The following is a 24,525-nucleotide window of genomic DNA, read 5'->3' as shown; positions in this document are numbered from 1 at the left end:
GGAGGGACCCAACTGGGTGGAGGGCTTTGGCCAGAAACACACTTTCCGTCACCTAAGAATCCGAGCGAGGGAAATGCTTCCAACGAAGAGATACTATGAAATGGACAAGGGCAGTAAGGAAAGTTTGTTTCCTTCCTTTTTAAAGAAAAAGCAGAGCATCATACTTACGAAAGCCGCCTTCCAAATCTTCTCTAGAGAACAAGCTCTGGGAACTGGGAGCCTGCAGAGGAGCAGAGATAAGGTGGCAGCGGGACTTCCTTCCTCCTCCCCAGGCCGCGAGTCATTGTTCCTTATCTGCCCTGGCCTCCGAGGCGCGCGGGGAGCCAGGGAGGCCTGGCCTCTGACCCGCACCGCCCTCCCCTCTGGCCTCCGCGCCCGGGCTGGGGGTTTGCTCGCCGCCGCTACAGCCGCCCGGCCTGATAGCGGCCCGAAGATTCATTAGGGACTGTCTGCGAAGTGCTTGCAAGATGAAGAGGGTTATATAAGCCCGCGTATTATTATCATCACACACCCCCATAGAACCAAGGCTGCCAGACAAACAAAAGGCAGTTCCAAGAAGAGGAGGAGCAGAGGCAGAAGTTACACTGGGGGTGAATTTCGGGACACTGCTGAACTGACTGGAAAAAAAAAAAAAGGCAACCCAATATGTGTATGCAAAGCTCGGCAAACAAACAGTGAGCTGCAGCTGGCCGGCCGGCCGCGGGGGCAGGCTCCTCGGAGGGCGGGCGGGCCAGGCTGCCGGGCGTGCGGTTCCGGCCCCCCCCTGCCCCCCCTACCAGCTCCCCGCGCGCCGGCACAGTAGCCGCCTGTGGCGGGATGGAGTGCCTGAGGAAGATGTGGTATTTGGAAAGGCAGGCGTTCCAGAGACCAAGTGCTTCGTAAACACTGATGTTTCTGAGACTCAGACCAGGTGCTTCTGCTGCTTCTCTTGGTTCCCGGGCTCTTGTTTTCCCAGCGATGGTTTGCAGGGAGCTCCCCGAGCCAGGGCTGAACCCTCTATTTTCATCCTCGAGTTGTGGTCTCCGTGGGGTCTCACGCTTTTCTCTGTGGGAGCGATAGACCGATCCAGAGGGTTCTCTCCGCCCCCCCCCACCCCCCCGCCAGAGGCCAGAGCTCGGGTCTGAGAAAGTTCTGATTCACTCTGAGCATCAGTCCTCCCTGCTTCCCTCCCTCCCCAATTTTGCTATCTCTTCTTTTCTTCGATGGTTGTTATTCTGCCCCTTCCCGGCACTGCTCCCCAGCTCCCCCCAACTCCTAAGGAACTTTCTCATCCTGGTATTGGAAACTTCCATGTGTCTCCACACTCCTTACCAACTTCCCAGGCAGCCCTCGGCCTCACCTACCCCAGTACCTTAGAATATGAATCATACTCTAAAGATGGCCTTCCAGTTCTTTGGCTTCCTAGCCTTACTCAATCCTCCACCTCAGCCTGGAATATCTGCACTCCCGTTTCCTTCAAAGCTTCGTTGGATCCCAACTTCCCCACAAAATCCTTCCCCTCTTTTCTCTCTGCTTTTCTGCTCTCGTCCCTCCTGTGCTGAGTGCCTTCTTAGGTTCGGGGTGCCTTATGTGGTTCCCCAGGATGGCCTAGGGCACAAGGAGCTTAATGATTGTGTACGAGTGTGGACTGGATTTAACTGCCAGCCCTTGGACCTGATCGTGCCTGGGCCGTCAGCCTTGGAGTGCAAGGGTCCCCTCGCAGTGAGAGGGGCCGGGTCTAACTGCGGCAGGTTCAGGTGAACGCTGCCACGTGGCGGTGGAGTACTGATCCCGGACCCGGCCATAGGCTTATGGGGGGGAGTGTGATATCCTTTACTTTTGTGTATGTTTGGAAATTTTCATAAATTTTAAAAAGAAAAGGAAAACTTCATAAAACAGGGAGGGGAGCATCCCAACTTCACTTGAGTCAGCTTCCTCTAGGATGTAAGTTCGTGAGGGGAACAGGATGGCTGGCGTCTACTTGAGCCTCTGTTACTGCACATTTAGAGGACCTATAAAGTGGCGCTTACTTAATAGGATGCCAGGAAAATTCCCCAAAGGTGAGATTTTTCAGAAAGCAGACTTCTGGGATGCATTTTATGGGGGAAACTCCTGCACTACTGAAAGAACGCAGGCTATCACGACAGCAGGTCCACGAAATAACCATAGCTCTCTGGTGAATTGTTTTATGATACAGGGTGAAACATAGACCGTGAGCTGTCAGGTACTGCATTTCTTGTGGCTTTGTCCGAAAGTGTTCTTAATGACGTTTCCCCTGTTATTCTTTGGTGAAAGCAATGTGCTTTAAATTCCATCTGTGGTGGTTGGATCGACCTTGGTGTCATTTAAGAGACTTGGGATGTGTCTACACAGTACATGTTCTCCAGTACATACAAAATGTTCAGTCAATTAGAAGAATGTTCCCGCCTCCACTAATTTGGAACAATAAAAGCCAATTCAGGTTCTAAAGAGAAATGTTAGCCAAGTTCTTGGGGTGTTGGCTGCAGGAATGACAGAGGTCTCATTGCAATTCAGTAGTTCATGGATAGGATCTTTCCTCACTTTGTCCTGCTCAGTTCAGAGCCATAATGTTTATTATAGCTACCATTTATGAGGCCCTCCGAGGTTCCAGGCACTGGCTAGATGCTTTACATGCATTCTTAACGTAGCACTTGTCCTAAAACAGAGCAATTTTTATCTTCACTTTTCAGATGGAGAAACTGGTAACACAGCTAAGGAAGTGACAGGATGAGAATTTGAACCCACGTCTATCTGAACACCCAGCCTACAATTTTTCCATTCTGCTGAAAGCTGGCAGGAACTTGAGAGAGTAGCTCATCTGGGTTCTAAGGAACCCTAGGCTCTTGAGGAAGTGCCCTAGGAATCTTTGGGGAAGAACTGGGAAGGAGGAAATGTAAGGGAGAGGCCAGGTCAATTGGGCTTGGGCTCCACTCATTGGACGCAAACTACAAGCTTCATTTCTCTTTTATAGAGTGACCTTAAGTTTTGTTCGAAACAAGGGTTTTGCTGCTAAAGAAGTATTTTAAAACTCTTGGTCTAGTTCAACTTCCTCATGAAAAAGTACAGACCTTGGGGGCCAGAGGGATTAAATGCCTTGCCCAAGATTTTATAAACAGGCCTGGCATTAACATCAGAAGTCCAAGCTCCACCTGAAACCACTGGTCTCCCCATATGCTTTATCTTTTCACTTGTTAAATAGCAGGGAAAGGGAGAGATAGTTTGACCTGACTTCATTTCCTGACAGAATTCTTCATGACAAATGGAAGGCAGAAACACCTTCACTTCAGCGAGCTAGACCATCTTCGGCCCTTTGGCTCTAAGTCTCAAGTTAGTCAACATTCATCTTGTGACAAATTAAAATCAAGTGAGGAATTAAATACATAATTTGTCTGGATGATATCGGGTTCTCTTCCTCTTTTCATTCAAATCCAAGTGAGTAGCAGAGGATACCATGAATCACCTAGCTAATTATATATATAGGCTTGGCCTGAGAATACTCTCACCAGGAAAGTGTTCATGTCTCCATGTTTATTAATCCAGTCAGAAGCAGCTCTCTTCATATGAGACACAGTATGTGTGGCAAAGATTTTACTCTTAGAGGGGCCAAATATAGCCAAGGGAAAGTGAACTCCCTGTCCTTCCGAGTGGGAAAGGCTCCCCACCTGGCGAGCTTCCTTGCAGCTGGAGCAGCTGTATCCACGTGGTCCTCTAACCAGGGAAGTTTCATTTCCCTGTCAGACCACGCCGTCCCTGAAACAAGCCAACCAGATCCCGCCCTGGGAATCAAGCTACACCTCACCCTCTTGTAACTACAAAGCCTGTCCCCCACAGCCTTTTCTTGTTCACTCTGTTCCTGAATGCAACCTCTGCGTGGCTCTACGGGCCTGTAGTGTCTTCCTCCCCTGGGCTGTGAGTATATGAGACTAACAATCCACTGTTGATCCCATGTGTGCAGTGTCAGATGTCCTGTGTTTGGTCATTCTAGAATCTTAGGTCAGGACTTTCCACACCGTCAGGGTGAAGAGGAGGTGAACAAAACAATGACCAGACATGAATACTAATACTAAATGGAATTTTCAGAGAACTGGTGCCAAACATCACTTCCTTTGGAGTGTTGCTAAGTGTCAGGCTATTTGCAAATAGGAATGAATTTTAACTGAAATTATGTCAGCCAGAGCTGACCTTTATTAATTTCAAGGCCCTAGAGCTTTCCCATCTGCTCGTTTTCATCTTTATCATTCTCACCTGGAGATTTTTGGGAGCAACACACTGTTCTCCTTCCTGAGATGACTTAAGGTTAGCCCTGCCTAAAGGCAAAAGAATCAAAAGATGACCCTTCCATTCCTGTCATTTAAATCTTTACTAACTGCATTCTTTCGGTAAGATGTAGCAGAAAGAATTTTTCTCATCTCCACAGACAAGAGATTATAATAAACAGATCTTTCCACCCCCCCATCGGAAACATTCCAATATTAATATATTTCCAAATTCTGAGCCCTAGAAACAAAGCTTTAGATGTAATTTCTTTTCCTATTCATGAGATTTACAATAGGAAGGTCATGTTTGTACTAGATTTTGGTTTGAAATTAATCTTCTTTTCTCCCCAGCATTTCTATAGAATCCAGGCACTTCATTATTTAGTCATTTCCAAATATTAAATGCTTGTCATTCTTGAACAACCATCTAATCTTCCCTTTATGGGTGGAGAAACAAAGTTATGGAACTTGCAAATCATTGCCAGGGCATAGATTACTCTAAAGGTTATGGCTACCCATTGAATTTCTTTCCTCCACACATTTTTAGACCACAAAGTAAAACTGTAAATTGTTTTGTAAGCAGCAAGTATAGCATCCTCTGACTATTAGGAAGTATTCACTAAAAGCTCATTTGCATTCTGCCTTACAAGAGAAACTTTATGGGGCAAATAAATATATTCAAACTCCACAACCAAACCCAATGCTGAGGCTGTGCTAAAATCACCCCCCAACACCCCCTTTTCTGGCCTGTGCCTCATACGAATCAAAATATATTCTTAGTTCAGTTGAACAAGGGTTCATTTAAACCACATCTGCTGCTCATCAAACCTCTATTTTAGGAGTGGGGAATTCTTTTTCAGAGATAGATTCTGTCTGGAAGGTCTATGGCAGCAAATAGTCCTCATTAAACTTCACAACATTTTACCAACATATATACAGTACCCGCAGTACCCGCTTTTATGTGATTATAGAACCCAGGCAAAACCCTGCACCCCCACTTCAAAGGATTCCTCACTTGACTAATTCTAAAGAGTAAATTGATTTTCTCATCATTTGTTGTATTTGACAATAGAAAAGCTGACGCAGCAACATTGCTAACATAACAGCTCATTTCTATTCAAGGGGAAGGAATTTGCGTTAATATTCTTAATGACTGGCATCTTTATGAGAAATGTGAAATCATTTATCCTTAGCAATAACCTGACTGGGATTAAGAAGTACTTGGTACTTAGAACGGAAGTTATCTGTCAGGAAAAATTATTTAGACTGATGCAAATTAACTGAATAAATTGGCTTCCTAATTATGGTGTATATATTCAAGTTTGTTAAAGCTGGTTTGAACTAAAGCATTTGGAAAGGATCTTTCGAGAATTGATCTGACATTCTGTTGGAGGAAAAGATAACACATTTATTTCACATTTCCTAAGGATTTCTGGAAATGATTTAAGAAGCAAGGGCATGTAAATCAAAGGAAAACGCATTAAGTAAGCATGTGTATGTCTTGCTTATTTGGAACGGTGATAATGCCTTACAGAAAACATGCAGCAGCACGTGCATCGCAATGCCCTAGATTCAAAATCACCAATAGTGCTTTCCTGTGGGGGCGGCGGGTGCTTCCCGCCCTCTCAAGGCTGGCTTGGGCATAAGCCCGCCAGACAGATCTAAGAGATGAACGCTTAGGCTGGCCCTTAACAAGCAACGTACAGACCAGTCTGTATTCTGTAGGAGTTTTCCACCCTTGATGGGCACAGTGTTGCACACCAGTTAACAAGTTTTTATTGGAAGCTCAGTCTTCTCTTCCTCGCCAGCTTCACAGCCAAACTTCATTTAGCTTTTTACCAAAAAACCTAGTAAAATGTGGGAAGAAGCACTTTACCACCGTTGGAGATTTAATTAATCTGGAAAAAAAAAGGTGTAAATTGCAGGAAAATGTAAACTGCTTTCACGTAATTAATGACGGGGTTTTACTGTTTAGCATTTATATGGAACTTTCTTTGGAGAGACAGCATTGATTTTGGGAGACAAACTGACTTGGGTCCAATTCTTAGCTCTACAGGTGTGTGGTATTTTCATCTAGTTCCTTTACTTACAACTAGAATGACTAAGAAAGCCTTCATGGGAATAGCAGTGTCTATCATGCACTAAGTACTCAGTATCGTTCGGTTTCTTCACCTTTCCTCAGAGTCTTTTAGGGAGTTCATGTCTTAAGCATGAGTTTGGTATTATTTGCCCCGGCTGAGTAAAAAGTACATTCCTTTTTTTCAGTAAGCGTTAGCCGAGGAGCGATCCTATCAACAGCTGCCTAGGTTTCTGTGTTTAAATATGAATATTTAATTATATAAAGGAAAACAATAGGGATCTCTTTAAAAAGGCAGTGATTGATAATCATTAGCAGTAACACGAATGTTACTGTTGTGACTTCAGCCTGGGGGACGGTTATTCAGGGAATCAGGTAAACTCAGGGTGTTGGGGTTTGTGTTAGAAATCCCAACAAAGCTTTTGGTACAAAACAGTGGGTTAGAGAGACGTAGAAAATATGAACAGAGGGAACGTCATCCAGGAAATTCAGTATGTGCCAAATTCAGATTGTCCCCTCCAGTGTTTTGGTGAGCAGGCAAAGGAATAAACTGCACATACAAAGACATATACACCAGAGAGAGGAGCTGGGGCAAAGCGCAGGTGCGCAGATGGGGCTGAGAAGATGAAGAGGAAGCAGGAGCTCTGTGGGACAGAGACCCGGACATAGCCAACTGCAGAGCATGCACTCTTCGAGGGATGCTGGTGGAGGACGTGCGGAGACTGAGACAGGAAAAAGCCTCATTCTGCAGAATCTGCAAGTACCTGTGTCTGGGCCTGGGAGGTGCATTAGTAAAAAGAATGAGAGGCTAAGAGCCAGAGCCTGAGGCAAGGATGATGGACGGTGAAGGGAGTGATAATGGGCCTTTTCTGAAAGGAACTGCTCTATGCTTTAAACTGGTGCCAAGCTGAGTAACCTGAGACCTGATATGTGACTGACTTCCATGAATGCAGTTTTTACCCTGAAATTTCCTTACATTGCAGTAAGGTTAAGTTGTGCACGTAAGGTGTCTGTCTGCTGTGCTCGTATGAGGGGGTCAGGACAGGAGTCATATTACTAATGGAGGAAGGAAGAAGGTAAATGTGGTCTTCTCACTTCTCAACTCACCCAACCATTCTTATTTGAGGAAAAACGTATACAGATGAGTATTATTGAAAACTTTGGAGTGGGAAGAAACCACAAAAGGGAGGGCTGAAAGTGTGGGCTGGAAGAAGAGAGGGAAAAGTGTATATTGTATATCCTACCGCTTATCCTAAGCTCACCTCTTTCCTGACTGGTCCCTTCCTACACATTGCTCAGTGGGTGCCTGTGAGGGCACCTTATTTATTTTATTTATTTTATTTTGTGTTTATTTATTTGAGAGAGAGAGAAAGAACAAGCAGGGGGAGCATCAGGCAGATGGAGAGGGGGAAAAGCAGACCCTTCACTGAGCAGGGAGCCCGATGCGGGGCTCGATCCCAGGACCCCGGGATCATGACCTGAGCCGAAGGCAGACGCTTAACCAACTGAGCCACCCAGGTGCCACCTGTGAGGGCACCTTACAAAGTCAGCTGTGTTCACTTTTTATCCCGATTGGTTAGAGCAAAGAGAAAAGTCATAAAGTCCAATTAGCAGTAAGACTGAGCATATCTTTTTGTCATATAAACAAGAGATGATCATCTAAGAGGTTATCCAGACAGTCAAAAGCCACATCTGTCCAATTATCGATAGAACAGTTCAACGTTCCAGGGAAAAGCCTTTTTTAAAAATGTGAAATTTGTTTCTTTTATTATTTTTTTCTCTCTGGCTTTGAAAAGGTATGCTTTGCTATAAACCTGAGGTTTGGTGAATTGAACCAATTTAATTTAAATACTTTGTGTTTAAGTATTTAGATCATGACATCTTAAAAGCTTTTTAGAGCACTCCGAACATCATTCGTTCACTCAGCAAACATTTATTGAATGCTTCACATGTGTCAGGGGCCGCTGTTGATGTAACTAAGATGTGGTCCTGCTTTTTCATCCATACGCTTTTCCATACAAACTATGTTCTTGGAATGAATGGTATCACTCACAGAATTTAAAAAATTACTGGATATATGATACAAGAATTGGTTAAACTATCAACCAAACTTAAAGAAAAAAAATAGAAATGTGGAATAAGGATGATTTCATTCATGATAGGGGCTCTGGAGTAGTCCGGGTGCTGACTTGGTCCCTGTAGGTCAACCATATCAGTCACGTGAGTCAAGCTCTCAGACCCCTTTTCCTTGTTTGCATGATGGGGACTCCAGGTCATAGAGTTGTTGAAAAAAATTAAATTAGATGATATATATATATATAAAGCACTTACTTGTACATGGCAGGTAGGTACTTAATAAATTTTAGCTGTTATTTGTAATATTAGTAAATAAAACATAGGCATCTTTCTCAGTCATTTTGTTCTTTAAAAGAATGTTCTTTCTTTCTATGGCTAAATACAACATAAGCCCAAGAAGATTTAGATATGATCATTCAGGGTATAAAAAGGCATTGGAACATCAAGAGGATGTATTGGAAAGAGTACTGGTTCTGGAATTTTAGGACTTGAGTATCTGTCTCTGGAATAGGACTGCTGTTTAGTGGCTATGAATAATGATGATATGCTACCTTCATAGCCTGTTTCTTAATCTGTAAAATGTGTCCAATTCTGCCTGTGTTACCTACTTCGTTCAAGGAGTTATGAGGATCAGATAAAGTAGGATTGTAAAAATGATTTGCAGTGGGTAATATGATAAGTTACAGTTAAATAATGAGTTTTCCGGGGCTAGGGTACTGATTATTGGTGACTGACTGGAGAAAGATGTGATTGTGGTTTGTAAGTACTTGAAGTGGAAATTACTTTTCAGTTTATACAGAAATAAATGATAAGTTTGGAGGAAGTGTGGAGAAATAGAAGACCTGGATTCTAGTTCTTCACGGTGCTTCAGATCAGCTCTATTTGCCTATGTGAATTATTTAACTCCCCTGTCTCTCTAAGAAAAATTTGTATTTGAAAATAATTACCAGAAAACCCCACTGAGGTCTGTGGAGTTGAGCTAACTTATAGAAAACTTGCAAGAATAATTTACTCAGGTTCATCTGTTGTTAACAATTTGCCCCAGTTCCTTTATCAGTTGCTCACTTGCTCTCTCTTCCCTCCTCACTGAAATATATATTTTCCCTTGAACTTGAAGAGAGTAAGTTACATACATCATGGTCTTATACCCCTAAGTATTTCTCAGTGTATATTACCCAAGAATGTTGCTCTATTTCTAATTCTTCAAAAGGAACACCCATACTTAGTTGTGTGATGTGCTCCACAGGGTTGTCGAAATCAGCTAAATGTTTGATAGCACTGTGGAAAGTATAAATTGCTAGATAAAATCAAAGAATGTTTATTTCCTAAATTGGGAAAAATCCGATTACATAGAACTTCAGAGGATTTACAGGTTGTGGTGGAGTACAGACTGAGAAAGTGCATTGTGTGTGTCTGCAACAAGCTGAAGATGAGAGCGAACTTTTGAGTCTCTGTGGTGAGTGAGAGAAACAACAAAGATGCTCTCACACTTGGCGACAGAACTTGAGTTATATTCCTCCTGCAAGGGCTTGAATCTTTATGCTGGTTTTTTTTTACTTTAACCCTTTGCCATTCTGGGGTGGTATTTTTTGGTGGAGATTTTGAGCACGTTCGAGAAGGCAGAACTAGAGCGCTGTAAGGAGTTTAGTTAGAGCTCAGCTTTACTTCTTCGGTCCTCCCTTTAGGTGGTGAACGGGACCTGTTTTATTTTCATTATAGACAACAGCTTGAAATACAAATAGGAAAAAGGAAAGCTCAACGTGGAGGCTTGGTTGAAGATAGTTATGAACGAAGTTTTCTCATGAACCAAAGAAATCATTTTCCTAGAAACCCTTTTCAGCGTTCGCTGTCATAAGGTTTAGCTCTGTGACAAACAGGTAATTATTCTGCCACATTTATCTTTACATTCTCAGCAGGATTCTCCCTTTCATCAGAAGTTGTAATACTGGTAAGTTTGATTTCTTTATAATTCCAACCAGATTTGTGATCACATTCTCCAGTGGAGTGAAATACGACCAAGAACTTAAAAATATTTGTAAAAATACTGCTTTTCCACTCACATATTTCTTTCATTGCCCTGAAAATCATATTGGCTTCCTTTGGATACTTACAACAACAACAAAAAACGGAAATCTAGAACACGTTTTAGAAACAAAACTGTTTTTCAAAAAGTCAAAACCACACTTAAGTATTCTAAATTAATCTTTTATTTTGCATTATTAAATTCTTATTTCTTATAATACAACATGAAAAAATATAAGTGAATGACTAAGAAATACATTTATAATCCAATAATGATTGATTTTACTTCCCTTATAGATAAATCAGTTTTAAACATAAATTATACAGATATATAATGGTATATACACTCATGTAATTTATTAAACTATGAAGAATATTGCTCTTAAACTTCTCTTGGGAAAATTCCAGTACCTGAGTAAGGATTTCAAATGTTTATTTCTCAATGAGGTGATGTTTCTGAGAAACAGCTCAACTAATGCAACAAGGTTTCCTTAATACTGAGAAAATATGATATATTTTGAATCGCTTGAAGCACGGAGCAGTGAAATAGAAGTTAGAAGACATGAATTCTAATGCTGATTATTTCACTTACTGCCTCTTTACAGTCAGGCTTGTCCTCTCTCAGATTCAGTTTTATGCGGTGCAGAAATAACGTATATGCTTTGCTTCCCCAATATTCCAATGATTTAGTTCAAGTAACGTTTTCCTCCAATGTTTTGAAGGAATAATGATTACTATTGTCATCATCATTTGGGTAGCATCCTTTCAGCATAGATTAGAACATGCTTCCACAAAGAAGGTTCTCTATACTAAAGCTACATAACTTTCATCTGTAGCAACAGTGCTTGGGTATTTGTGTGAGAATGGATTTTCTGCAAGGAGTATACCTGAAAAATAAATGCTTTTTTTTGGTATTTGTTCCAGTCTCAAGAATTCTCTACAGTACCTGATTATTCATCATAGCACTCAGCAAGAGGGTCCATGGTGACGAACAGACCTGGGCTCATATCTTCACACTCTTGTTAGGTCCTAATGTACAATTGACGCATGAACTCCCTTTGGTCCTGGTAGAATTTCACTGACTTGCATTTCTTGGTGAAGCCTAGCTTGTAGAAGTTTCTCTGGTAAGTATGAGTTTTGTGATTTTGGGTGGGTCTCTGAATAGCCTCCAGGCCTCAGTTTCTTGGATTTTACTTAGATAATCTCTAAGGTATACCACTAACATTCTGTGTTTCTATAGTAATTTATATATATTTCCTAGAAAATCTATCCCTAATTCTAAAGTATTTTTAACAGCTACAAGAAAAAAGATCCAGTAGCTTTGACAGAATGTGTGTTAACTTCCTTTTTCTTCTGCGTAATTTAAAGCCTGTCATCTGACTGGCTAATTGTCCTACAACTGAGAATTCAGCGCCTAGTCAAAGAATTTTTACAATCAAATCCTACTACAAAATAAAAAAAGAGAGAGAGAGAAAAAACCAGGATGATTTATTATGGAGTTTATAGGGCATTTTAATTGATGCTATGCTACAGGTAGTGAATACATTCATTCAGATGGCACAAGTCTATATATCTGTCACCATCTCTGAAATTCTTGTCTAGCCCTAATTTTACAGGTCCTTAGAAACAGAATTGTCACAAGCTCCTCAGTTCAGGTCTCAACAGAAATTAACTGATAACATAGAATCCTGAGTGGTTGGCATGTGAGTGACACCCAGCTATACAATTTCACATCTAATCAAGGAAGATGGGAATTCTAGTTGGCTTATTGTCTATTTGAATCTGTTTCTGGATGGAATCCAGCTGGCTCAAATGCAGTCCTGGAAAGTGATGTGGGCAGAAGATGGAAAAACAAAAAAATTAAACCAGAGAACCAGCACATAAGATAGTACCTTCCACATTATCCAAAGAATTGCCTGGTGTAGCTGTGGATTTGCTGCTGATTAGTTTGCTAAAATTTCTCCATAACCAAAATGCAATTTTTTTTATCCCAATTGTCCTTAAAAATCTATGAAGAATAATGATAAATGCAAAATTTTACCTAATTAAGAGCTAAAATTATATGACAAGATTTTAAGTGGTGAGCACCTATGAAAAGGAATAGTTCTATTATTGGAATAGTTAGGAAAAGAAAGTTCCAGGGAGGGAATGGGGGTGATTTTTCTTCAAGAATGAGGTGAAATTTGGACATTCAGAAGCATGACGGGAGGACAGCCCCAGCCCAGAAAGCAGTATGAGCAAATGCTTAGTAGTAGAAGTAAGTGGCATAAATTCTAGAGCAGCTGCATCAGCTTTAGTGAAGAGCAGAAAGTGTAGATGTAAAGTGGGGTGGTTATAGTGGAGAAGATTATGCAGGCCCCTAAATGCTGATATCTTCTTTAGACTGGATGCTGTAGAAAATGGACAGATGGCTGCTTTATGGTAATAGCAGGACATGGGGAAAGAGCGCTAGAGGACAGTCAGCTTAACGGCGGTGTGTAAGAAAAGCGGGAATAAGAAAAAGATAAAGAACAGAGCTCGATTTAGCATGAGGTGATACAAAACTGGATTAAAGTCCTTCCCCTTCCCCTCCTCCCCCCACACCTTTTGGTTTCAAGGAGAATGTTTTCTTTATTTAGGCCATTTTTAAGGGAAGAGCAGAGTTTGCCAGTAAAGAATATTGTAATCTAGATGAGGGGGGGGTAGGGGGTGTGGGGGTGGGGGAGGGCAAAATAAAGGTAAAGAGGTGGTGGGGGGCATGCTCCCGAAAGATTAGCTGATGTGTTCAGCATAACAATACTAATGGTAGCCAAGTTCTAGAATCCAGGTTTTTGATGTTTGTTCCACTGTACCACCCTAACTATAATACTACTGCATCATTCAGTGAATTTTATTTCATTGCGAGTAACATTTTAACTTATTCCTTGCTCAGCATGAAATATGATTTACCTGAAGCCACTGAGGCAGTCCAGTGGTTTATTCTAAGCTTCCACAGGGGTTATGACAGTGGCAGAAGCAATCGTAGGAACACCTCCAATTCCACTTCTGAGACTACTATAATGGTTGATCAGAATGGTAGATCAACAACGGATAGCTATTTTTGGAGCAAAATGGCTAATGAAAATAATGATTGTTATATACAAAACATATAGGATATTTTCTTTCTGTTTTTTGTCTTTATTTTGGTGTCAAAAAAGTGACTCTCTTACAGAACATATTTTGACTTCATTGATATTTTCCCCTCTTCCTCACCACTTAATCTTTTTTTTTTTTTACAAGGACCACACTTCTATTCAAGACATCTTTGTCCCTCCGAAGTGGGTCTAGAAGTTGAACATGTAGGGGTAGAATCCTGAATTGAAATCAGAATTTAGATGGTCTAAAATTAAGAAATTCACGAATATCAGCTCATGTTCCATACCCCAATCTCCATGCAAGCACACTAGCCCACTGACCTAAGGGGGTATGGGATGAAGAGATCTGACCTGGTCGTAAGCTTGGCAGCAAAGCCCAACTTTTGTGCTTGCTGCAGATGACATTTATTGATCTAACTATGGCACTTGTGTATTATATCTTTTCCCCTTGGTTCATTAAACTGGATGTCTCATGGAGTACTAATTAAATCATTAGCCATTAATAGCTTTCAAATATAAACTGGCTCATGCCAATTAGACCATCATGCATGGCAACCCTGAATGAGAAATGGATTACAGGTGCTGTTACTTAGGCTGGCATTTCTCCCATAGGAACCAGGGAACATGGTTCAGAAAACTCAGTTGAGTAAAATAAAACAGGCCAAAGTCTTCATTAAAAACTTGAATAGCACCCAAGTCTCTTTTGAGGAACCAGAATGCTGTCAAGTCTCCACAGGTCAATGCTATTCCCACAAATTTCTAGTAATAAGACTACATTTTAATTCCAATTCTTGCTGACTCAAGTAGTGCATTCTTTCAATCATGCTGCTCCCAACATCGAGTGCCAGAGTTTGAAATGGCAAATACAATCTTCTACTTGTAATAAAATTACACCTAATCCTGAAAACTATTCATTGATTTAGTAAAAGGAAGTGACTAAAGCATTACTCTCCTATTTTGAAGAGGATCTTAACATGGAGTGTGGCTGAACAAATAAAATAAAAGGGTGAAGTGAGAGGGGATAGAAAGAAAAGTAAGGGGGTGGGGAAACCTTTCCCAAACCTTAAAATTAAGAATGATTTGTCTTTATAGTGAATGCAGAAGGGAGTGTCTGTATCATTTGTAAAAAAATCATTCATACATTCTGCAAAAGGATGTCCAACTCATCTCTTCTAAGGTAGAATCTGAAGTTTCATGAACAGAAGCAACTTAAATATTTCATTTCGCCTTGCCTCGAGACTCTCTTTAAATTATATGTCCCTCTCCACCAGCATTTTCTTAGTTGCAAGAAGAGAATTATAGGTATTCTACAGAGGTAGTTTGTTATTCTGAGTTGAAAATTCATTACTTCCTCCAGAGTTTAAAAACACTAAAATAGTTATTTGGCCAACCATTTTCTTAATCTGAGAGAAGATCTTTTTTATCTAAGGAAGATGTCATTAAAAAAGACAAACAAACAGTTAAGGGACGCCTGGGTGACTCAGTTGGTTAAGTGTCTGCCTTCAGCTCAGGTCATAATCTCAGGGTCCTGGGATCGAGTCCCACATCGGGTTCTCTGCTCAGCGGGGAGCCTGCTTCTCACTCTGCCTCTCCCCCCGTCATGCTCACTCTCTTCCTCTCTCTCTCAGAGAAATACATAAAATCTTTTTAAAAAAGATAATTATGCATTCTATCTTATGTATCATCAGTGATCAGAAAATTCGATTTCATGTTTATATTATTGAGCATTTATATACACACATATATTTGCCATGTTGTATTATAAAGTTATCCCAGGCATAGTTATTAATTTACAGGTACCAGATAAACATTTGTTCCATAATGACCATTGTCACGTTGGAAATTTATGGTATACAAAATGAAATTCTACTTCCAGCACTCCCATTCTCCTTAGGTGGTGTCACCATCCCCCTGTTTGCTGGGTTTGATACTTCAGTGTCATTCTTGTGACTTGTCTTCCTTTTGTCCTCTATTTGACCAATCACCAAGTTGTTGATACTGTTATTTATTTCTTCATAACATTTCTTACACCCATCCTTTCCTCATTCTCAACATTGTCATTGGGACTGGGCAGACTTTTTTTTTTTGGACTTTTGTCACCCTCCCAATTGTCTTGTTCTCTCTCTCTCTCTCTCTTAATCTCGCTCTCCCCATTCCTGAAAAACCTACTGCTTAAACTTCCTAAAGCATCTGTTTAAAGTCCAACCTGTCTGCGTGATGTGTCAGAACACTCTAGAGTTTAGCCTAATGTAGCTCTCACATGACATGCTTAACACAGAAAAGGGTGCAGAGTGGGGGCCTTAGAGGACCACACTCTTTCTCCTCCTCTTTGCTCTTCTCTTCTTCTGTCACCCCTCTTTCCTCCTTTTCTCCCTTCCTTTCTTCCTTCTCCTCTTTGCCTAGTGCCCGCCTTCATTGTATTCCCAAAGTGCATCTATGCAAGTGCGCTGATTCAAAAATGCTGTGTCTTAATGTGAAATTGACAGACCTGGCTTAAGTTCAAGTCCTCACCCAAGCGGAGCTTTCCGCCATCTTGGAAAAAGATATAGCTGTGGGGGCGCTTACTGTGGTCTACACCCTGTGTTAAGCATCTTACTTTGATTATCTCACTTAACCTTTAGAACAACCCTTGTTGGTAACCATATCTCCATTTTATAGAGAAGGAAGCTGAGTGAAAGTGAGGGTAAATAAATTGGCTCCACACAGTTTGTAAAGATGGAGATGACAAAGCCTGGCCCAGCTCAGGTTCCTGCTCCTCCGATAGGGGGCTCTGTTGAAGTCCTTTATATTTAATTAGAATACATAATTGATACTTAACCACCACATTCTTTGCATTACTACTAAACAATTGTTTGTGTGCATGTCTTCTCCTCACAGCTAGGCTAGATATTCCTTCAGGGCACGGATGGTGTCCTATGTTATTTTGTATTCTTCTGCACACTGGGATAGAAATACACGGGAAGCTCTCAAATGCATATGGAATAAAAATAACAATCGATGGAGCTTTCTTAAGCTTGTTCCTTTTGGCTCCGATTTTGTTTAGAAGGCACATCGTGGCTATTCCTTAGGGCATCAGCTCAACTGCTAAAAAGTCATTTCAACTGCTTGGTATTGAGTATATCCCCCAAATCTTTTTTTTACTAAATATAGATGTTATATATGAAAAAGATGGTGACAACACATGTGAGGCGTCTAGGGGTCTCAAACAACAAATATCACATCACCTATGCTTTTATTCATCTGCTATATTCAGAACCTTTTCTTTCTCTTAGCAGCATGAAGCTCTCAAGAGAAAAAAAAGAGCACGTGACTTGCAGGGGCCGCTTTGCTGGGATGTACTTCTTATACATGAAAGTTAAAAGCCAAAGTTTCAAGAATATCTGGATGCAATGCCAAGCACATCTGTTTGCTCAGGACTTCTATTCAGGGGAAGATTGATTATTGGCAGGTGAAGGTTAAGAGGGAATCTTTAAACTGGCAGGAAGTCTATTCAGAGGACGTGTTATATTATAGAAAGGTGATTTTTGTGCTAAGCCGTATTAGTGATACGAGTTTGAAGATAACACCCACAGGTGCACACTTCTAAATTAATTTAATAAATGCACACTTGGCATGCAGTTAATCTTTTCTCACCATGACTCTGGTATAGCTAATATCTTATAAGAGTCTAACTTTCAGTTTTATTTTAAATTAATATAGCAGGTCTTACAACAACATGCCTGAGCCATAACAACACATCACGAAATTGGACAACAGACAAAGCTCTCTGCAATTCTGATTTCTATTTTATCCATTAGGAGTGTTCTATTATTGCTCAGAAAAGTGGGACAACTCTTAGGCTGGTATGGTTTAGGCTTCTTTCATCAAGTGATTCAGAAGGATTCTCCTGAGTTTTTGAGACAAAGTGATTTTCAGTTTTTTATGAAGGGAAAAAGTTCATAGAGTATTAGCTCTATTTGCAGAGGGGAAAAACTGTAACACAAAGTCGTACTAGCTCAGGGTTTCAGTTAACTGTAGCAACAACACTAGTATCTAGGAAGAGCAATCTGTGGCTGAACTGAAGATCTGGGCAATGCCAGCAAAAAAAAAAAAAAAAAAGCAGCAGCAGCAGCAGAAATACATGAAGGTCTATAAAAATCTATATCAGAGCCAATGGCTTAAGAACAGAAAATTCAATTATTGTAGTTTTATAACATGCTGGGGTGTGTGATAAAACAAGTCCCCTCCCCATCTTTCTATGGTCCTCTTCTCTTACAAAAATGTCAAGGCTTGCTCATGAGTTTATTACCCAGATGAACTTTAGAATCCTTATTTTACATTCAAGCAGAGTCATGTGGGCTCTTACCAGTCTCCCAACTCTGCTCCCACTGCCAGTCATCTCACCTTGTGTGAAAATGTCATTAGTATTACACATAATGTGGAGATTAATTTTGGGACACTTTACCTCTTACAATGAGTCTTTTTTTTTTTCACCCAGAAATATGGTGTTCATTTATTCAGTATAGCATTTTAATATCCTTCTCCCCCACTACATTTAATAGTGGCATGTCTGAGTCCCTTGGATTCACATTTTCAAAAAATGCAGAAATAGTGTCTCACAGATTTGTAGCTCTGCAGTGAAAAAGAAAACTGGAGTATAAGGAAAAGTTTTACCTTTGAGGGTGAAGTGGAGAGCTACATTTTATTTATTTATTTTTTAATTAACCAGGTTTAACAGATGATTGTGCAGTAGTACAAGGATCACATGTTCTGAGGGCAAAGAGAGCGCGGTTAGTTGCTGCAGCTGAGGGGAGGTCAGGCAACATAACTGTCAATGAAGGTTCTCTAGACATGTTTGCTGGGGGGAGGAGGGATCTCCAGAAATACTGCCCTTTATCCTAGAGGAGTTCCAGTTTCTTTCCTCTCCCTGGCCTGGGGCAGGTGCAGACCAGATGACCAGGATTGGAAAGAATATCCTTTGATCTGTTCCAAGATCCTGAAGACTGCAATTGAACGACCAGTGTCCACGGACGTGTTTGTGAGGTGGCACTCAGTGCTTTGTGAGATCATTTCTCAGTTGGTTGTCCTTCTGGGGAAAGGGCACAGAGAGAAGGCTCGGTGTGTGATGGTGGGCGCAGAGTTTGGGAACAGAACAGAGGTCAGGCTGATTGCTTTCAGCTTCTTTGTGAAATTTGGTTTGGAGGTGAAGGACGGCGAAGGTCCAAGCCCCTTGTTTTGTCTAAATGGTATCTTGCTTTACCAACTACTTCTGGAAGCCTGACCTGACTCCTACAATGTTTTGCCAAGTTATTATTTCTTTCTAAATAGTGGGCCCGAAGGAAGGAAGAGGAACACATAACCCTGTGGTGACTTCAGCTCCTTGCTGGGGTCCACTGCTCCAACCCTTTGTTTCCCCCAGTGCTGCAGCCCAGTGCCTGCTCTTTATGATCCTTTAGTGCAGGACCCAGGACTCTGCTCCTCCCTGCGAAGTGTATTCAACTGTCACCATTGTCCCCACAGATCCATGAACTCAGTTGCTTCAAACTCCTAATGCCAAAAGCGGCCACCCTCTCCGTCTCCCTTTCCCACTTCCTCTCCCCTCCCTCTCCCCCCCCTTCCCCATCTCCCCCCCAAGTCCACCAATCTCACTCTCTTGAGCTCCCTTCCCCTACCCCTGCCCTTGGTGGCAGAAAAGAAAAGACACACCATAAATACATGACATTAGTGACTTACATAACTGAGGTGAACACAGTCATGCATCCTGGATCTATATCTATACCTACCAACCTTTCTTCTCTCCCATTTATTGCACATGCGCCAAGCTAGGTGCTTTATGTGTTTTCTTCACAACGTCCTCAAGGTAAATAATTCTGTCTCTGTCAGGGGGCTGAAAGGTAAGTCACCTGTCCAGGCCACTCAGCTACAGAGAGGTGGTCCCTGGATTAGAACACAACTCTCTGAACCCAAAGACTGTACTCTTCTGCTTCCAAAATCATGGTTGAAATTTTATACCATAAGGGGCAACCAATAGATGTAATTTCTACCATCGTTATAGAAAGCTGAAATAGATGGAGATCTGTCATTATAATACTCAAACTTAATTTGGGGCAATAATTCCACAGTCCGTTTAAGTGGAATTTTTTCTAAGCTACCCCAAAATACAACCAATCAGGGGTCATCTTCTTTTCTTCTTTTCTCTCATGGGTGGAGAGGGCTCTTAGAGCTGGCAAATAGGTCTAAAGTGGGATAACCAGAGAGTAAAGTGCCTTGCATGTTTGAATGTCCCTGTGAGCTAGTCAACACACACTTATTAGTATCTTCCATGGGAAAGAAAAGTGGACCAAGCCACTCCCTGTCTTAGGAGACTTCACCCTACGTGAAGAGTCAAGGGATAAAATGGCAAAGTAGAAAACATGGTAAGAAGAAGGCGAATGCGCCAAGTGCAACCCATGGATCACTAATGGTCAGCTTCAAGGGAAGGAAAACATTTTTGTGAGATGTGGTGGTTGGGAGGCTTCCTGGAGGAGATGGGACTTAAGCGGACATTTTGAAGGATGAGTTTAGGGAGGTGAGAAATGTTCCACACACAGTCTCACAAACGTAGAACCAGAAGGAAGGGTGCGCATGAGGACAGACTCTCGTTTTGTAGACAAGCTAGAAAACTGGAGTGGTTGGGTTAAGAGAAGAGACCAGGACGGGGTGGGAGCCGGAGAGGCCACCTGGGCTTCAGGAAACAGGAGACTTGGGCTGTTGTGTTGATTTGGTGGAAGACACGGTTGGAGAGTTGGGACCAAATAACAGATGTCCAGGATGTCATGTGAACTGCACTCCGTGGGTAATGAGGGCCCACGTAGTAGGAATTCTCAGGTCAGAAATGCTTTGATGGAAGCAGAGTTCTGGGAAGCTCAGTCTGCAGGGGTGGACAGAAGAGGGAAATGGAGGCAAGTGGACCTGCTAGGAGGCTGTCGTAATGACCCAGATGTGACGCGATCCTTCTGGAGTAGTGGCTGCAGGCTAGATGTGAGAGATGTTCTAAAGGAAGGACTCACAGAATTTGATGACACATTAGCTATGGGGGTGAGGAGGATATTAGAGAGGAAAAAAAAAAAGCTAACAGGCTTATTTTCCTCCTTCCCAACATATTGAGATAGAATTGAAAATACTTTAAATAGGAAACACATTTCAGAACAAACTTTTTCCAAAAATATCTTCTTTCAAATGCTCCCCCCCAAGGATCTAACCTAAAGTAAAGGTAAATTTACCATATGACCATAGAATTAATTTCATACATAAGCTTCTTTTCCCTCAAAGTCAATAATTATGATAAAAATAATAATCTATTTAGAGTCCGCGCCTTAAACATTTTAATCCCCTTAAACATACTCCACGCTCTCTACACAAAAATATTGTACAAGGAAAAAAGAACCAGATGTCCTGACCTGACCCACTGGTTGGCCTCATCCACATGGCAACAGTTGGAAAAAGCTCAATACTGAGTGTCACAAATCTTGCTTTATGGATTCGTAAAGAGTAAACCATTTTAAATCTAAAATACAAAAGACTGCAACCCCCTATGCATTCCCACATGGTTATACAGTCAGGAAAGGAAATGCAAAGTGTCACCCTTGACACTTGTCTCTACTATTAACTACCACAATGGAAAGGACCACAACAGTCTGCCCGAAGCCATATAAATTTCCTTAGAAGGAAACAGAGAAAAGCCCCCTTAATTCTTTGATGAAGGTTCCCACTCATAAGCTAGCACGAGTTCAATGAATATTTGGATTCGTGTATTTTAGTTTTCCACTCCGCCATAAAAGTGGATTTTGCAACTTACTGAATCGAGCTTTCAGATGGCTTTTCGCCTCTGAGATAGCTCACTGCGTGCCCAGATAGCAGGACGCATCCACAGTGCAAATGGAGATTTGCACTCCTGGTTATTTTGCCCTTCACCCGGAGGACCAGCCTCGGTGCTCAAACACTATTCCAGCTGTTGGGATACTGATGGGAACTTCATGTGTGTTACCAGCTCAAGTGCTGTCAGGAAGAAACCAAATGTCAAACGGAGGTATGTAGAAGTCACCATAAATACGTCTCTGAATGTTTACCATCTGGAACCGTGGATTTAGATTTTGACAAGCAACTGGGATTGCCCTGTGGGCACTGTCTTTTAAGCAGAGCCTTTTAGTTGTGCTAAGTAACTTCATATTACTTTAGCCTTGCAGGGGGAGGGATGACACACCCCTTTGCCTTCTCAAGGTGTGAATTTATTATTTCTCAACCCTTCCTTTTTTGGCTCCATCCTGCCTAATCCTGCATACAGTGGATTTTGCGGGGGTTGGGGGGGGCTTGGGAGGGGGCTGGAATTCTCCCAGATTGTCAAAACCCTGGGCAGGCAGCCTGGTGGTCAGTCTGCAACATGAATGACATCTGCTGTGGGGCTCCCACTGCTAAACGGGGCTTGGCTTTGTTAGATGCCATCACACCGCATCTCCGTCCTATGAGGAGAAACTTTACTTTCTTCCAAAATACTTCTGTGAGAGTGAAACATGGCATGGGTGGTCAGCACTGTACCTGCTACCTGCTGTGCTTGGAGTCCCAATCCTAACAAAACCCGGGATATGAGTTTGCCTTTCTGTCTTTATTTTTTAAGCCCCAGTTCCATTGTAAAGCCATAATGGAATGACTGGAATTCCAGAAGACTTCAGCTTACGAACTTAGTCCTATTTGGGTTATGTAATATTGGGAATCGGATAATACTCGCACATAATAACTGCCTGGTTATTTATGAGGAGACTTTCTCATCGAAGGCTTTGAGACTATAACCAGAGAACACTGTGAATTGCAGCTAAACACCATACTGAAATATTGTTTTAATCATAACTTTTTAAAGAGAAGATGAAAAAATTTCAACTGTCTGGCTGCAAGAAAAAATGTACACTACAAGTGGAAACATAATTTTATAGGCATCGTTAGGCAGTTGAATACAAAATACACAAAGCTCTAGCCATAAATCCTGTTGTTCAGCCTATTAAACAGCTCCTATTTCAGAATAGCTTCTACACAGCTTTATTCATTGAATTTCTCACCTGCAAAGGGTAAGGACAGTGTTGGGTTTCTCTACCAAATGTGAGAGTCCAGTAGGAGCAAGAAATCCCGAGCACCACAGGTATAGGAACATGGGTGTAGGAGGCAAGTCTGTCAGGGGGCCAAAGAAGTAACTCACTGACTCACCCAACTCGACCAAAAATTTGAAAAATGAAGATTTTGGTTTTTGATCCCTGTAAAAACAAGGCATCAGTTTGAAAGGCCTTCTTTGTATCACAGATTAAATGTAGTATATGCGCCCCATTGTTACATTCAGTTCAATGTAATTTTGATGGGTGCTTTTGGCAGAGTGGTTACGTTACCAGCTACTCTCATATATGATGACAACTCATTTTATGTTGCTCAGGCACCGGATGACCGTTAATTTCCAATGACTAATTTATAATTAAAACCTTTTTTTTTTTTAAAAATGTTTGTTTATAACCCAGCCAGAAAATCTATTTCCATTTAATTAACACTTCAGATAGCCTGTTTAAAACCTATAAACGTAGTGACTTTAATGATCCATTACAGAGATGCTACTTTAGTTTTCAATGACTTGTAAAACTTTCACAAACAGATCTGCAAATGAATTACCTCCATCAGCTCCCCTGCAGCTGCAAGAGGATAAACTCCGTTAAAGAGCATTTTCCTACTTCCTCCTTTTCTGCTTTTCTTCTAGCTTTAAGCATTTTTGTTTTAAAGCCGATCTATCCGCTACTCAGAGGGCAGCTTCTTCTCTTAAGGAGTTTTCAATCTCCAAATTTTGCTAGAAACCCTTGGGTCCATCATAAATCAGACATAATGCACATTTAAAAAATCGGTTAAGAAAGCATTTCCATTTCTGCCAGCAACTCAGAAATGGACTCCTAAAAGGATCTTTATAAACAGAGTGGTAAAATGCAACAGTTTGGAAAGTGAATTTTAATTCTGAAAGCTAAAATAAAGGCTTTCTTAGCCTGATCCGTCCTTTTTGAACAATTTATAGCTCCTGTTTTGGGTAGGTAACGAGACTATTAAAGCGTAGAAATACCGCTCCAAAAGACATTTTCTTAGCTACACCTTCAAGAGCAAGGCATGAGGAGTGTTAGTTCTATAAAGACAGCCAAGCACCAAGCTATGTTCACTGTTATCTGTCCACCGTACAATAGCAGCATTGATAGGATTGCAACAACTGGCTTTGACAAGTGTGCTGCGCTAGCATTCCATTCAAAACTATGTTAAGAGAGAGAGGGAGAGAGAGAGAGAGAAGCGTTCAGTGTCTTTTACTTTACCTGAAAAAACTGCCTTTCTTGTGGCTGCAGAAAATGAATTCCTCCTCTCCTTCTTCCAAAAGCAAAGTAGTTTCCTTGCCTGCAGCTCTCACTTGGAGAAGACCACACAGCTCCAGCAAGGCAGCCTTCCTGCTCCTAATCCCCACTCGAATGTGATGACACACACTAACCCCAACCATCTGGTGAAACACGTCCTCAAGCACTCAGCACAGTGGTGTGTCAAGACGGGCTGCCCAATCCAATTGCTGGGGCTGGGTGTCTCTCACCGACTGGAGGCTGAGGGCAGGACTGAAACTGGAGGTCTGAGAACTCCCAGTCAAGTAACCTGAGATTTCAGAGAGAAAGGACGGCTATAAAGAGAGGAGAAGTGGGAGGTGCTAAAGAGAAGGTGGAGGGAATGAATTATTCTGGTGGCCAGTTGTGCGTTACTTTTCACAACTCCTTGTGCTCCCCGGGGACAACTGGGACCCTCTGAGGGATGCACAGAAACACTAAAAATCTTTTCCTGCCAACCGGGGGGGGGGGGTGGGCAATCTTCCCAGCGAGGCACCCCCCCACCCACACACACACATACACATACACCACCACCACCCCCAGGAGATAAAAGATTCATCCTGACATACTGATAACGTGTTAATGTA

General features: G+C 41.7%; 1 protein-coding gene across 9 annotated transcripts in view; it reads right to left on the bottom strand.

Moving 5' to 3' along the window:
* Positions 1-24,156, bottom strand: part of SULF1 (sulfatase 1) — a 175,419-nt gene extending 151,263 nt beyond the window's left edge. For 5 of the 9 annotated variants that reach the window (XM_073892860.1, XM_025870697.2, XM_073892862.1 and 2 more), the window contains exon 1: positions 169-478. The gene's annotated coding sequence lies outside the window, so the exon portion shown is untranslated. Of the gene's footprint in view, positions 1-168; positions 479-23,884 lie in introns of those variants that run through there. The other 4 variants (XM_073892861.1, XM_073892863.1, XM_025870700.2 and 1 more) reach the window with 2 other exon arrangements.
* Positions 24,157-24,525: the final 369 nt, after the last annotated feature.

The sequence above is a fragment of the Callorhinus ursinus genome, unplaced genomic scaffold (assembly GCF_003265705.2).
Source record: "Callorhinus ursinus isolate GAN/ISIS: 27379988/994484 unplaced genomic scaffold, GSC_fseal_2.0 scaffold5, whole genome shotgun sequence".
NCBI lineage: Eukaryota > Metazoa > Chordata > Mammalia > Carnivora > Otariidae > Callorhinus > Callorhinus ursinus.
Note: the sequence above shows the minus strand (reverse complement) of the source record. Positions and strands in the feature narration are given on the sequence as shown.